Here is a 15,182-nt window from a genome sequence, read left to right as displayed (position 1 = left end):
CTCCAAACTATCTTACAAAAAAGTATTTTAAAAAATGTTTTTAAAGAACAAAGGATCATTAAAATTAATAGAGGCAGTATGATTGGAAATATAATTTTCACTGAAAATTATGTAATTATCTGTACACGTAAATCAAATTCTTTCCGCCAATTAAAAAAACCCTGTTATAAATTGCCAAGAATATAGTATAATGAATGATAATATGTGGCTACGTAAATTCATTACATTCTGTATAAATACCTAAGATACTTCATCTATAATCAAATCCTAACGAGAGAACCTCAGCGTCGCGTCTGATAAATAGGTAAGCAAATTTTATAATACCTACTACACATTTTGAAAATATTTAGATAGGCTCATAAAATATTCTCTAGGTTGGACGCCTTTGATCTCTCTTCAAATTGCTTTTTCATTCAGATGTGGTATAGAGCTATCTCCGCTGTACAAAAATCTAATACGAATACGACAAAGTAAAGCAATAAATTCATTTGGTGTATTACAAACCTTTTTCTACCTATGATTTGTTCAGTTTTGTTGTTTATTCCAAATGCAACAGAGAGAATAGAATTGTCATTTTATTTCGAAAAGATTAGGTTCATACAAATTATTTGCACTAGTAATGCCATTACTTTTTATATTCAAATCTGGGTATGGTAAAGAAGTAATTTTATAGAAAAGTTTTTCGTTAATATTCATTATTTACATAAACAAAAATAATCTGCCTAGATGACGGGGAAATTGTTAAATAATATCGGAAATTTTCAATGAAATATCTCTTTTCTGTTTCTAAGATTTTGTTCAAAGATCAACACGCATTTTACACATTTTTCATTAGTATTAGTAGTAATAGAAGTTTTCATTAGTTAGTTAGTTACCTACTTATTTTGATCTTAAAAATAATGACTGGGTTATACCTATAAATATAAAGCAATTTTTTTAGCATACCTATAAAATAAAATAAAAGTACAAGACCTAATAATATAAAATATACAAAAAATTTGTCTAATAACTGTATATCTTCTATGTATATCTTCTAATATAACTCTCAGTTTAGGTCCGTCCATCTTCAAGTCAAGATTTACATAATGAAGTTCATCACTATATTTTTCATCGTATTCATTGCAATTGCTTGCCTACAACAGACTGTGATGGCTTGTTATGGTACTGGCACGCCCTGTCAACCCGATGGCAGTACCAACTGCTGTTCAGGATTCTGCTACAAACAAGTAGGATGGGCACAGGGATACTGTAAACCCCGGTAAACTATTGCAGATATTTTTATATCTGGTACCACAGAAAATAAAAAAAATAATTAAAAATTGTGTTTCTCTTTACCAATTTTCCATACAAACTGAAATATCAAACTACTAAAAAAATATGAGTTTTGATTGAAGAGTCTTTGACTATTTGTAACTTCAGTGAGTGTTATTAACTAAAATTTAATCGATTTAAATGTGAAACGCAAAGCAATAATTGCTAATACATGTTTCCAGATACTGTAATACAGGGTGTTATTTAAGTATGAGGGGTGATTCTTTGATATAAACATAGGTCCCGTAATGCTTAGTTTTCCAACATCCCCTAGCCGATTTTGTTGAAATTTGTCAGTGTTGTTTATGGTAGAAAGGGGCTAATTTAGCCCTAACTAAATTAAAATTATCAAATCTAGTAGCGTCCCGGAGGGCACCTTAACCAATATTTTTGACAAAAAAAATGTACGTCACTGACTTTTAAAAACTTTTTTTGCATTAAGCAACTAAAAATACAACTTTTTGTCTTTTGAATTTTTTTCGTATCTTGTTTCCATTTTAGAAAAAAAAAATAAAAATCACTCAAATGATTTGACCAATTTTTACTTTCCCTTTAAGTCGTTTTTTAGAAAACTGTAAATAATTTGGTTCATACACTAGGTGTCAAGTCGCATTAGTTTAATTTAAGGATTACAATTTGCTTAAACACGAAATGCATTGAAATTTGTATATGCAAATATCTCCATAACCAAGGGAGATATAGAAAACGAACAAGAGTAACTTTTTCATGAAATGAATTTGCGTAAGGCATAGGTATTTGATTCAATCGAGATATCTGCAGCTCCGAGATTTCCCAACCTTTCGCAGACACTTCGTCGGATAAACTATGTATGTTCTTGTAACTATGAACGCCAATAACAAATCTGGATATGCAAACTACGATTTTATTTCTCACTAATTCTATCTATAAAATTGTGGGTAGTCCCTCGTTCTAAATCGTTCTAAAGAACTACGTGGTAGTAAAATGAAAATATGTTCTCCTTTTCCTGGATTTGACACTCAGAATTAAATAATAGTTTGTTTCTTGCTTGTTTTGTTGTTTCATGGTTATAAAGTGGAGTGTATTACGTTTTACAATATTCTAAAATGATTTTGACATGTTATCAACAACAAAAACAAAAGTTCGTCACCCTGATTTGGGACGTATTTATAGTTGCATATCCTACAAGGGAACTTTAAGGAACTTACCACCTCCCTTTAAAGGTTCTCTTTCAAAGAAATATGGTAGGTAATCTACACCAAAGAAAACACTAATTTCTACTAGCAAATAAACAGAGCTTCCCAATTGAATATTTTACTACACCTTGGTTAGTTACTTCCGTCGATGACTCTTCCCTTGGGCCAATGAAGTGGATGAGGGTTGTGCACCACAGAACCCACAACTGATGACAGATCTGTGTCAAACTACCATATAGTCCTCTGCTGAAGTGGACATTGGCATATACCAGATGTCATTGCCATTTTTCTCGAAAACATTACGTTTTACGAAAAAAGTATCTAACGGATTAATAATTTTTAAGAAATTCAACTATGCGACCAAATTTTTTGGCTTCAAAGACGAGGAGGCCCACGAATAAGTGTCTTAAGGGGGTGCCCCCAAAAAGGTGGCACTATCAGATTCCACATGCCATAAAACTTCTTTGTACCAAATTTAGTGATTCTCGTACAATAGGGGATATAAAAAAACTATTCTTAGGAGCGGATTTCAGAGGGCCACTTGGCAAAAATAAAAAATATGGATTTCTTAAATTTGTTGGGTTCTGGAACTGCAATCAATAGCTCTCTAATGACAAAATGGCCTGATGTTAACACTTCAGATTTTGATGGTGGGGAATTTAAAACAGCTTCAATATTCCTTAAAAATCTCATTGAATGACTTATTTTTTAATTTTCCGGATTGAGTTGAGTTGAGTCCTGGAATTGCAATTAATGGCTCTCCAATAATAAAATGACTTGGTGGTAAAAATGTAAATATTCTTCAAGTATTAAATTTATAATATTAAGTAGGTATTCGCTTTAATTATTGTTTAACATTTTTTACAGCGGCTTGTAGGTATGAAATGCCATCTATTTTTTGTTGACGCAAGTAGTTTTAAAATTTATGATTTTCCAATAATTTATTGGTCTCTATCAACACGATGTTGGCATCTGTAAGGTTTGTCGCGTTGTCTGAAAAAATATGACTACACAATCGAACACTATATTTACAAGAATTTTTGTTGATTCTATTCCAAATTGTTAATAATTTGCTGATTTGGTTTACCAAATCTCTGAACGAAACATCTATTTTGTATTTTTTTTTGAACTACCTGAAAGTATTTTAAAAATTGTTTTTAAAAAACAATGAACCATTAAATTTAATAGTAACTACTGCTGAATGTATTTAGAAATATAATTTTTACTGAATTCTGGAAAATTATGTAATTTGTTGTACACGTAAATTAAACTGATTCCGCCAATTAAAAAAACCCTGTTATAAATTGCTAAGAATATAGTATGATTGAATGATAATATGTGGCTACGTAAATTCATTACATTCTGTATAAATACCCACGACACTTCATCCACAATTAAATCTCAACGAGAGAATCTCAGCGTCACAACTGATAAATAGGAAAAATAGGTAAGTTTATAAATAGTATAGCTATTTTCTTCATTTACAACTTATTAAAAGAGTTGTTATTTGATAGAGCTGTCTCGACAAAACAATAAATTTATTTAGTGTACTTTTTTATATTTGCAATTCGCTTAGTTTTGTTGTTTTTCACAACTGTAATAGAGGTCACAAAGAGTTAATTCAAATTATTTGCACTTTTAATACTCTTTTATATCAAAATCTAGGCAAGTTAAAAAAATTTGTAAATAAGTTAATCGTTAATATTTATTATTTAAAATAAAAATTATTTGCATCAATAACGCTAACGAAAAAACAAATTCCTGATGACTATATTATTAAATAATGTCAAAAATTAAAAAAAAAATAAATATATCTTAGTCTTGCTTCTAACATTTCGAACAGAGATCAACACGCATTTCAAATATTTTTCATTAATAGTAGTTCTAGTAGTTTTCATTAATTAGTTAGTTACTTATATTGATATATTATTTTTACTTAAAATAGTTATTAATGACTGGATTATACCTATATGAAGTTATTTCTTTAGCATACTTATTTGGTACCAAAGATTTAATGAGAATTTTAGAAAAAATTGTAAATAATTTGAGTTCAGTTAATATCTTTAAAGTAAAATGAAAGTACAGGAGCTAATAATATAAAAAACGCTTCTTATAAGTACCTATATATTCTAATACATAAACTATTAGTTTAGGTCCGGCCATCTTCAGGTCAAGATTTACATAATGCAGTTCACCACGATATTTTTCATTGTACTCGTTGCATTTGCCTGCTTGCAACAGACTGTGATGGCTTGCTCAGGTACTGGCACGCCCTGTCAACCCGATGGCAGTACCAACTGCTGTTCAGGATTTTGCTACAAACAAGTAGGGTGGGCACAGGGATACTGCAAACCCCGGTAAACTATTGAACTACAGAAATTTTTATAAGTGATACAGTAGAAAATAAAGAATCATAGTAGAAAATTGTCTTTTCTTTACCATTTTTCATTATATCGTGAAATATCATAAAACTACTGAGAAAATACGAATTTTGATACAGAGTCGAATTTGTTTTTAAATAAATATTTCTTTAATGGATGGAAGGGGGCATATATTTTTTCTACCAAAATTTTCTGCGTTGTCATATTGTTACGTCCATATTGTTTGTTGTTTCAATTCCAGTACTTTAAATATGATGTTTTCGAACTGTCCAATTACTATCAGTGGTTGTCATAGAGTGAGTGTTTTGTATAAGTAAAACAATAAATAAATTACAATACAACAAAATTATATCTTCTATTAATGCCTCTTACATTTCAGCTGCAGCGAAATCATACAAGTCGATTTATTCAAGAATGTTTTTGGTTGTTCTTGGCAAAATTGTTATTATTCATTTTCAAATATGTCGAGTAAAGTTCAAAAACGTTTCCTGTTTAGAGGATTTTAAAATCCAATCTAGACAAATGATTGGCTGGTACACGAATTTTCCTTTAATATAATAAATATGTTTTAAACTGACAGTGATACCAGAGGATAACAAACGACCCTTCATCCAAAACTGAAGTCAGCGCTAATAGATATTTTAGAAAGACCATCAGTTCTAAGGTACTGGCACGCCCTGTCAACCCGATGGCAGCACCAACTGCTGTTCAGGATTCTGCTACAAACAAGTAGGGTGGGCACAGGGATACTGCAAACCCCGCTAAACTGTTGCAGATATTTTTATATATGATATAATAGAAAATAAACAATCCTTGTTAAAAATTTTTTTCTTTTTACATTTTTCCTTACAGCATGAAATATCATCAAACTACTTAGTAATATGACTTTAGATTGAGGAGTCAAATTTGACTATATATAATTTCTGGAACTATTATCAAATAAAATTGAATAAATTGAATATGAAACGCAGACCAATAATTACAAATACATATGTTTCCAGATACTGCAAACCTTAGATTATTGCACATATTTTTTAATCTATAGTAACCTGGGGGGTTATTTCTTTATTTAACCATCTACCGTTATGACCAGTATCATAACGATATTAACTTGCAAAAGAGAAAGACTTTTTACTTCTCGAAAGGGAGTTATAGGTACTTATTACTTACACTTTAATTGGTACGTGGGAACTTAGAAATGTTGTACGTTCAGAGAATGATTTTTAGACACTTACCGCACGTCGCACAGTGGGGCAGAATCCCAAAAAGCTGGCCAAAAGTCAAAATCTTTAAAAATCGATATGAAATTTGTTATTCGGGGGTTTTGGGGTTGCTGATAATGAATTTGGAGTCAGAATTACAAAATTCAATGTGGAGGATTTAATATAGCTATATCAGAAGTAGAAATATTTTGTAAATAGGGACTTTCCGAGTAGATTAAGAATTAAAATATTATGAAATACGAAATGTCACATTTATCAAGCATGAAGAAGATGTAAAAATAAAAAATGATATATTTGACTATTCATGTACTTCATTAAATAAGTGTCGGGAGTAATTTATTTGAATCCCGTGCCAAAGTTGTAATTAAAATACCAGTTTTTCCATAAAAGAAAAGAATCATCATTAGATGAAAAATCTTCATTTGTAGCATCCGTCGAATCTTCTGAAGTTGACACAATTTCGTCTTTATCTGCAATCTTCCCATGTCTTGCATCGTCCAGAGAAGGCGAAATTCATTTTACTCTACATTTTACAAAAACTTATACAAAAAGTTGTTAGGCACTTATAGGCAGCTGATTTTTTTTTTAGTTTACAGATAATAGTTTTATCTTTTTTGTCCAATGAGTTAAATGACAGAATTCTGCAGAATTATTAAACTTTTTTCTTCAAAACTAAATTCTAATTTCATTTTGTAACGTAAAATTCACGTAAGTTTGGTAGCCAATTTCTATTTTTTGTAAAAATATTGAGTATTTTAACCTACATATTCATAATCTATGTACATTTATGAGTTGATTCCATTTTGTTAGAGATAAATCGGTGAACTCTACGAAATTTTATAACCATTTAAACACAACTATTACTTCTGTTCCTATGCGCGAGCCATGTTTTCCTCGAGCAGCGGTCGCCTTTGTAGTGATTTAAGAAGCAGGTATAGGGAATTTGACCCTAATAGTAATGGATTCAGAGACTTGGGATATTACTCTAGCCAATCCAACAGTAAAAATTACCGAATTAGAAACTTTTGGCCAGCTTTTTGGGATTCTGCCCCACTGTGCGTCGCTCAGGAAGAGTAAATATAATCCAGGTGTTGGTTGTACAGGGTGTTCCACTCTCACTTGATAGACTCTTAATTTGGAAGAGCAAGAAAACACCAAAACTTCGAAGAAAGTTTTTAATAACAATCAAACAAAAACAAACAAAATAACGAAGACAACGGATTCGAACAAACACTATTAATTAATTTACACGCGATAACGCAATCCGAGATTCAGGGAACCCAACGCGAATTCATAGCAAAATTTGGAAAGACTTTATCAAATTAACCCGAAACTCTAAAATTAAAACAACTGCCAGTGTGGATTCCAAGGAGAAACTGCCTTTTTTTCGGAGATTTTTCCTGAATTCGACACCTCTCTTCGACACGCCCATTTGTTGGATACAGAAGCTTCTGTTCTTATCTTATTGGCGGGCTCCTTGAAAATCGGGTGTTGAAATGGCTTAACTATACCATGTTAATACCAAATTGTCTGTATTTACAATTATATGGATAATTTTGAGACTAAACTGAATTTACAAGTATCCCTAGACCTCTCGTCTTGTGAGTCCGTATAGCAACATGGGACGGATTAGTCGATCTCATTTAATCTAATCTTATAGCTTAAAACCCGCTATTTGATCTATTATTATTTTTCTCACAACATTCTAACAACTTATTTAAATATCTTGGAATACCTACGTCTTTTCGAATGTATATCGCGCGTTATTAGAAATACAGATTTTCCCCTTCGACATGGGCTAAACCGACGCAGTTAGTCGATAGCAGATACCTAGCACATGGCCCCGATGATCTAAGTCTACGTGTTCGAAATTATTGCTAAACATGAGGCCTTCTCCGAAGGACTGCGATGGTCGAGCTTTGCAAATTTATTACCCCGGTGACAAGAGGCACCAGTTTCTCAACGAGTTTATGGCGACGCTAAACCTACTTGAAAACCATTCACTTTTCAATAATTATTGTTGACTGAATTGACCCATCCGTTCTGAGAACTAACAAATAATCTATCACGAGTCCCGGCTTTTGTTACACTATTCTGCAATAGAATCATTGATAGGTTCATTGTGAAAATTTGTATAGAAAACCCCTTATTTCAAGAATAATCAGAGACCAAATGCTAATCTCTTGCACTTAATTCATCAAAATCTAAGATTCTATAGAGTAAATAACTACTATAAAATATAATTATAAACATGGACTAAGGATATTGTTTGTAATTATTTATGTTGCCTTCTTTGATTTTGTTTGATTCGGTATAGCTGCCATGCAGAAAATAACGTTTTTTAATCAATAATAACCATTTACACCAAAAAAGTACAAGTAAAAAGTACACAACACTTTTCACATATCCCCTCAAGAAGAAGTCTAAAGGGGTGAGGTCCGGGGACCGGGGAGGCCATCTAACTAGGCTGCCGCGGCCTATCCAGCGATCGGGAAAAGTAATGTTTAGAAATTCTCTGACTCTTCGAAAAAAGTGAGCGGGGGCTCCGTCATGCATTAACCACATATTTAGCCGAACATTTAATGGCACGTCTTCTAATAACTCCGGCAAGCGATTTTGCACAAAATCTAGATATGACCATCTAAGTGTCTAGGTAATTTAAAAGGTCCTATTTATTAAAGTGTCATTAACGATACCGGTCTACATGTTAACGTGAAAAATATTGCTGAAAGGCACCGCTACGTATTTCGTGTGGATTTTCAATAGTCCAGTGGTGAGGATTTCTTGCATGTTCCTGAAGCAACAATTCGGAAGAACTTCGACGTAGTGGAAAATCCTCCAGGAGTAAGCGCTAGAACACGTTGTATATGAAATGGGTATAACTGAGATTCTCGTAGTGTCCGCCACACAACTGGATGCGAAATATTTACTTGCTGTACGATATTTCTGGTGCTACGATGCGGATCTTCTTCGACGAGATCTAAAATCATCGACTCGACATTTAACATTCTTAGTGGTTGTCCTGAGCCACCGTCTCGACCTCGACACGGTTGTACTTCACGGGTGTCCAAAACTCTTTGCGCTACAGCAACAAATATTCGCGGTGCGGGAGCACATCGTTTAGGATATTTTGCATGGTACACTTGACAAGCTCTGTGAGCAATTTCCTTTGCTTCGCCATAAATTATTGCTAAATAAATGTGCTATTTTCAAAAGAAAACTTGGAAATATGGCTATTAAATGTACTCTTGAAAAACAGCACAGCAATCGCTACAACAATGTATTACAATCTGACTTTCGAATACAGTCCGGCTTCATAAGAAACCTACAAACTCGTAAAAAGAGTTACAGAATTTTTTGTAAGTACTCGCCGTGATAAAATACATATATTCCAGCAGTTCCAAAACAGTTTTATACACATTTTTAATTACTTTTTTTTCTCTATGGCCTTAAACATCCGATACAAGTTTGTGGCATCAATTAACTCAATTCTTGCTCCTTTTTAAATTTAAATTTAAAATTTAAATTTTTGACATAAGTTCATTAACACCCTGTATATCTAATACCATTACCAGCCGACAATGGTTTTCGGTGGCCTGATATTCATATGTAACTTAAATTAATATCCAATTGTCAACGCGATTTTCAAGACGATCGTTGTGGTTTGCCGTAAACAAGTCAGTGCATTGAAAATTTTCCAGTACTACTCGTAATAGGAAATTTTATTTAAAGTATATCTGTACAAAATAAGAATGCATGTTTCTCAATTTAATAATCTTTATTTGTGTATTGCTATCTATTTGCTGTATTTAGAGGTTGTATTTATTGCAAAAAATCAGTGTTGATTTCTGTTGCTTGTTTATTTTGTAGAAACTAATTTTTTATCTTTCGGAAGTTAGGATAATCTTTATTTGTTCAGTTTAATCTTTGAGTAATTCAACAGATTTGCTATTTAAATAACACACTTTCAATTTTTTTTTATAGTAGGTATACAATTTGCTAAAATTATTTGTTTATTCTATTTTCTTAATCTATCACTGTTTTAAATATAAATTACAATATGCAATGTATCAGCTGTAAACAATTTTATAATAATTAAGATAAAAGCACAGGAATTCCTAACAATTGAAATATGTCGCCTACTTTAAAATTTATTTTTCCTTTACTTATTATTCCAACTTATACATGCTACTTACTTATTAATTGTTTTTCCAGTTAAGAACAATTTAAAACATAATTATAAATATGCATTCTTTCATCGATAAACCAGATTGCGTGATTTATTTGTATCTACTTATTAGAGACGACATTTTTAAATATATTACGCATTAAAGGAAAATGGTCTGACCTTTACATATAATCTATGTGAAAAATATTAAACCCAATCTTTTGGAAGTAGTTTGCGTAAGCAGTTAAATTTAAAACAATTTTAAAAATGTTACTAAAATATTGATTCTAGGTATATGAAACAAATTCAACTAAAATATTTAAAATCTACATATCTTTCTAAGTTTGATTCAAAACCGAATATTAAAAAATTGTTCACCTATGTTAGTACTATCTTTGTTTGAATAAATTAGCAATATCTAGGAAATGCAATGTGTAAGTACAACATTGTTTCCTTCAAATTGTCACGCTAAAAAATTTAGAATTTTTGTTTGTACGATTATTAATTACAACAAACGCAAGATTTTGATTTAATATGTACTGTCTAAAATACTTCTTTCTATATTTCTCTTTCTATATCTTTCTATATTTTTTCTCTAAACTTTTGTGCAATTTTAACAAAATGTCCAATACTATCAATTTTATCTGTGGATCTACACATGCAAGAATATTTGTTGATTAAAGATGTTAATTTGCCGATTTATTCTCCAAAACTCTCAATAAATTCTTTGATTTAATTTACTGAACTGATCTTAAAAACAATGGATCATTAATGTTAATAGTAACGAAACTATTGTTGCAATGCATTTCAAAATATAATTATCATTTAATTCTAAAAAATTATGCAATTTGTTGTACACGTCAACCAATTCGATTTTTCCGATTAGAAAAACCCTGTTATAAATTGCTAGGAAAGTAATGTAATGAATCATAATATGAATTAAATATGTGGCTCCGTAAATTTATTACATTCTGTATAAATACCTGAGACACTTCATCTACAATCAAATCCTAACGAGAGCTTCAGCGTCTCATCCAATAAATAGGTAAGCAAGTTTTTAATAAATAACTACACATTTTCAAAATGTTTAGGCAATAGAGGTTTAAAATCTCGTCTGTTATTTCATGTATTGCTTTTGGTTTATCTCCAAATTTATGTTGTAGCTCTTGTTAAAAGAGTTATGATATAGAGCTATTTGTGTTGTAAAAAATCTAATACGAATACGACACAATAAAAAAAATTCATTTAGTTTATTATAAATCTTCTAATGTCTATAGTTTCATTCAGTTTTATTATTTGTTTTGAAGAAGAGAACTATTAAATACCTAATTATTTAAAAATATTCAAAAAAGAGCGAATTCCCGAGCGGCTTTTGCCTAGCCCTGGGACAATTTGTTTATAACGCTATTTGCCACGTCCTATTTTGTTAGTTGTAAAGGGCTGCTTAATTTAAACTTTTTCAAATTTTTCTTTTTCGATATGTTTAGAACCTATATTTACGATATTAACTTAATTAAAATTAACGTTTAGTAATTAAACAGTTGCCAAAAAAACGAACGGAATTAATTAACAAATATATACCTGGAATAAGAATCTTAAGGTCAATCGGCCTTTGGCACACATGTTGGTCTTTGGATTGACCGTCTTTTCCATAAATTTCATCAACATCCATTGCTTTTTGCAATAATAATGCGTAATTTTCGAAAACTGATTTTTCCGCGTACAGCCTTTATTTTACAATTAACAAATTGGTGAAATATGACTTTAGATACCTGTAGGTAATTTAATTGTCTACTATATAAAATGACAAATTTCTGATAGGTCGTCTAAATTTTCGTGGGCTTTCTGCCCTTTTTTTTGAAAAAGTTAAAAAACATATAAATTTGCCACTTGCCCACTTAGCGTCACTTTTTTCGAGTTACTTTTTTGATATTAACATTCTACAAACCCTTCCCCGTCATAAAGTTCTATAAAATGTCTAATAATAATTATTTCACGTTCAAACTCTAATTCGATTGGAGCAATAATATAATATAGGTATATAAAACTAACTAGTTGTATCTTATATCAACTCTCAATTTAGGTTTCTGTATCTATCTTCAAAGCGAGTGTACATAATGAAGTTCTTGGCGATATTCCTCATTGTATTCGTTGCATTTGCTTGCTTGCAACACACTGTGATGGCTTGTTCAGGTACTGGCACGCCCTGTCAACCCGATGGCAGTACCAACTGCTGTTCAGGATTCTGCTACAAACAAGTAGGTTGGGCACAGGGATACTGCAAACCCCGATAAACTTTTAATATTTTTATATTTAGATTCTGGATTTTATATCTGATAGAAAATAAAAAATCATACCTAAAGATGCGTTTTTTCCTTTTTCTTTACCATTCTTATTTACAGTTTGAAATACCATCAAATTAGTCAACAAAGACAAAATCAATTAAAGATTTTAAATGATACCCAAATAATCTCATCGCATTGTAACTAGGTTGACTATGCTCACCATGACCATATCTTTATTTATTTAAATTTACGAATTTCGAGTAGAAAGTGCAAAAATTAATAGAAAATATAAGAGATTCCAGATCTCCTGAAACCGAGAAAATTTTATTAAATAATAATGATTTTTGTAGCAATGAATAAGGAATTCTTGATTTTATTTTTTCATAACCTCTCATTATTTGTATATGTCGAAAATATAAATATAAATATGCTTTTGCTATTGACGATAACTCAAAAATGTATATTATTACTTGTAAATAGATTATCTCGATAATCCCGTAAAACCGCAACAGGTCTTATTGTCAGACGCAGTCAAGATGTCGATTCGAAAAGGTGTCACAGAAATTATTTGCGGTTTAGAAGCAACTATATTGATTATATTACTATTCCAATTAGTTCCTAAAATTAGCGTTACCTAGAAAATTTCTCCCCATTTTTGAAAAAAAACTTTCTATAGAAAAGGCTATTTTTAGACCATATAAGAAATCATAAAAAACACGTGTTTCAGTTTAAACACGCTCCTTAATTTTCTGGAATTAAACGCACTGAAGAAAAGTGGAGCTTTGATTATAAAACAAATACTGTTATAAAAAGTAGCAAAGTGTTATTAGCTTTTAGGCAGTCGCATTTAGAGCATAAACAAATGTGTGCGGGGAAAAAGTCCGAGGAAAGGTCTGTGGAAAAGCCCAGGAAAAAAGTCCAGGCGGGAAGTCCGAGAGAAAAGTCCGGGGGAAATTTCCGGGAAAAAGTCCGGGTGAACTTCTGGGTACAACTCCGGGTAAAAGCTCCAGGTGAAAGTCAGAGGGAAAAGTCTGAGGGAAAATTCCGGGAAAAAACTCGTTTGCCTGTATATTCACGGCGATAAATAAATACGATCTACGAAAAAAAAGTTAAATACAATTTTTGGTTTTTGAGTTACAAGCCTTCAAAGTTGTCAAAAATAAAATTAATTTAATTAATAACTTTATAATTCTTTTACTGATTACGTTAAAATTAACATAACATAACATAAATTTGGATTTTTATGGCGTGTTATTTCTTAAAGTTTTAGTCAAATCGATATACTGCGTGATAATTCAAAGCCCACCCAAAATAAAATACACCGTGGCACAAAAAGGTTTTGGCAGTTTAAATGCGTCCTAATGGTGGTTTGTGGCGCCCTCTATAAGATACAACGAAATCGTGGATAAATTCGAATTCCTCATCCTAAAAGACCCCCGGATACGAATTTAGCTCGAAGTAGTCGAAAGATATTAAAGAAAATGTTATTTAATTTTTTATGGCCACTCTGTAGTTCCGTTATTATCAATATTTGGACTAAGGCAAGTTTAGTTAAATCGACTTATATTGAGCCTTACTATATCTGGTGGAGCATTGTACAGACCCCTTAGAGACACCTTGTATATTCATACTACCTAGCAGTTCTGGTAATTTTATTCCCCAGTTTTGATGTCGATGCTGCTGGAAAGACCTTTTAATTGTAAAACCTTTTCTTGTTTAGCATTTTTTATATTTTCAACTGCCTTATTCGAAATATTAACAGTTGAAAATCGCTTTCCTGGTTTGGTTCATTGTTTATTCTGGAAAATAATTTAATGTACGTTCAATTTGAAGGAAAAAACCCGAAAAAGCACTTCTCTAACTCTGTCTGTTTTCATATACAGGTTGTCCCAATATTCCGTGTACATGGAGCTACAACAGCTTCTTGGGATCAAAATACGAAACACGGTTGTAGCTAGGATTTTTGTTTGGGGGTGAGCTCAGGGCTGGTGCAAGCTCTATGGAGGCCTCTCATAAAAAAATTACAAATTTGGGCACTGTATCACCGCCGTTCTTGGTGGTATTATTCAATTTTTTTGGCTGAAAACATACACAGGGATTGTATTTTCGAAACCTAGAAAGTTGCAGAAACAAAATTTGGACAGTGTTCTATTGTTGTTTGGTGGTCCGATCGTCCCGTTACGTTGCAACAAGTAGCGGCAGCATGCGGCAGGTGTGTTCGAACCGGACAAGTGTGAACGCTGTCATTCAAACCTGTCTGTTTTCACGATCCCGCGTTTCGGACGATACATCGCTCCCGTCAAACCGGATAGTGTGACCACTCAATTAAACCTCTGCGTCCTATCTAGGGATTTGGAAAGTTTTAATTAAGAAAATCACGCGCAGTTACGGCATAATGTGGCGGAGCACCATCCTGCCGAAACCACACATCCTCTTCTGATAAAACGTTGTCATTTTCCAATACTTCCACAATCATCGGGTAGATATTCGTTTCTAGTAGATTGAGATACATGTGTCCAACCAGATTTCCTGGTAGGAAGAAAGTCCCTATGAAGTGGTCTCCTAGTATGCCCGCCCAAACATTCAATTTCCTCGGATGCTGCGTATGAGTTTCATGAAAAATGTTCAGTTGGAACGTA

The 15,182-nt window shown here is 32.1% G+C and overlaps 2 long non-coding RNA genes across 2 annotated transcripts; both read left to right on the top strand.

Moving 5' to 3' along the window:
• Positions 1-260: 260 nt before the first annotated feature.
• On the top strand, positions 261-1,319 carry LOC108905846. The gene is made up of 2 exons (XR_001964282.1): positions 261-304; positions 1,050-1,319. It is a non-coding gene; the product is annotated as an uncharacterized LOC108905846 (long non-coding RNA).
• A 2,561-nt stretch (positions 1,320-3,880) lies between these two features.
• On the top strand, positions 3,881-4,910 carry LOC108905845. The gene is made up of 2 exons (XR_001964281.1): positions 3,881-3,933; positions 4,635-4,910. It is a non-coding gene; the product is annotated as an uncharacterized LOC108905845 (long non-coding RNA).
• The last annotated feature ends 10,272 nt before the right edge of the window (positions 4,911-15,182 follow it).

This window comes from Anoplophora glabripennis, unplaced genomic scaffold (assembly GCF_000390285.2).
Source record: "Anoplophora glabripennis isolate ALB-LARVAE unplaced genomic scaffold, Agla_2.0 scaffold95, whole genome shotgun sequence".
Lineage (NCBI taxonomy): Eukaryota > Metazoa > Arthropoda > Insecta > Coleoptera > Cerambycidae > Anoplophora > Anoplophora glabripennis.
This window is presented reverse-complemented; position numbering and strand designations above follow the sequence as displayed.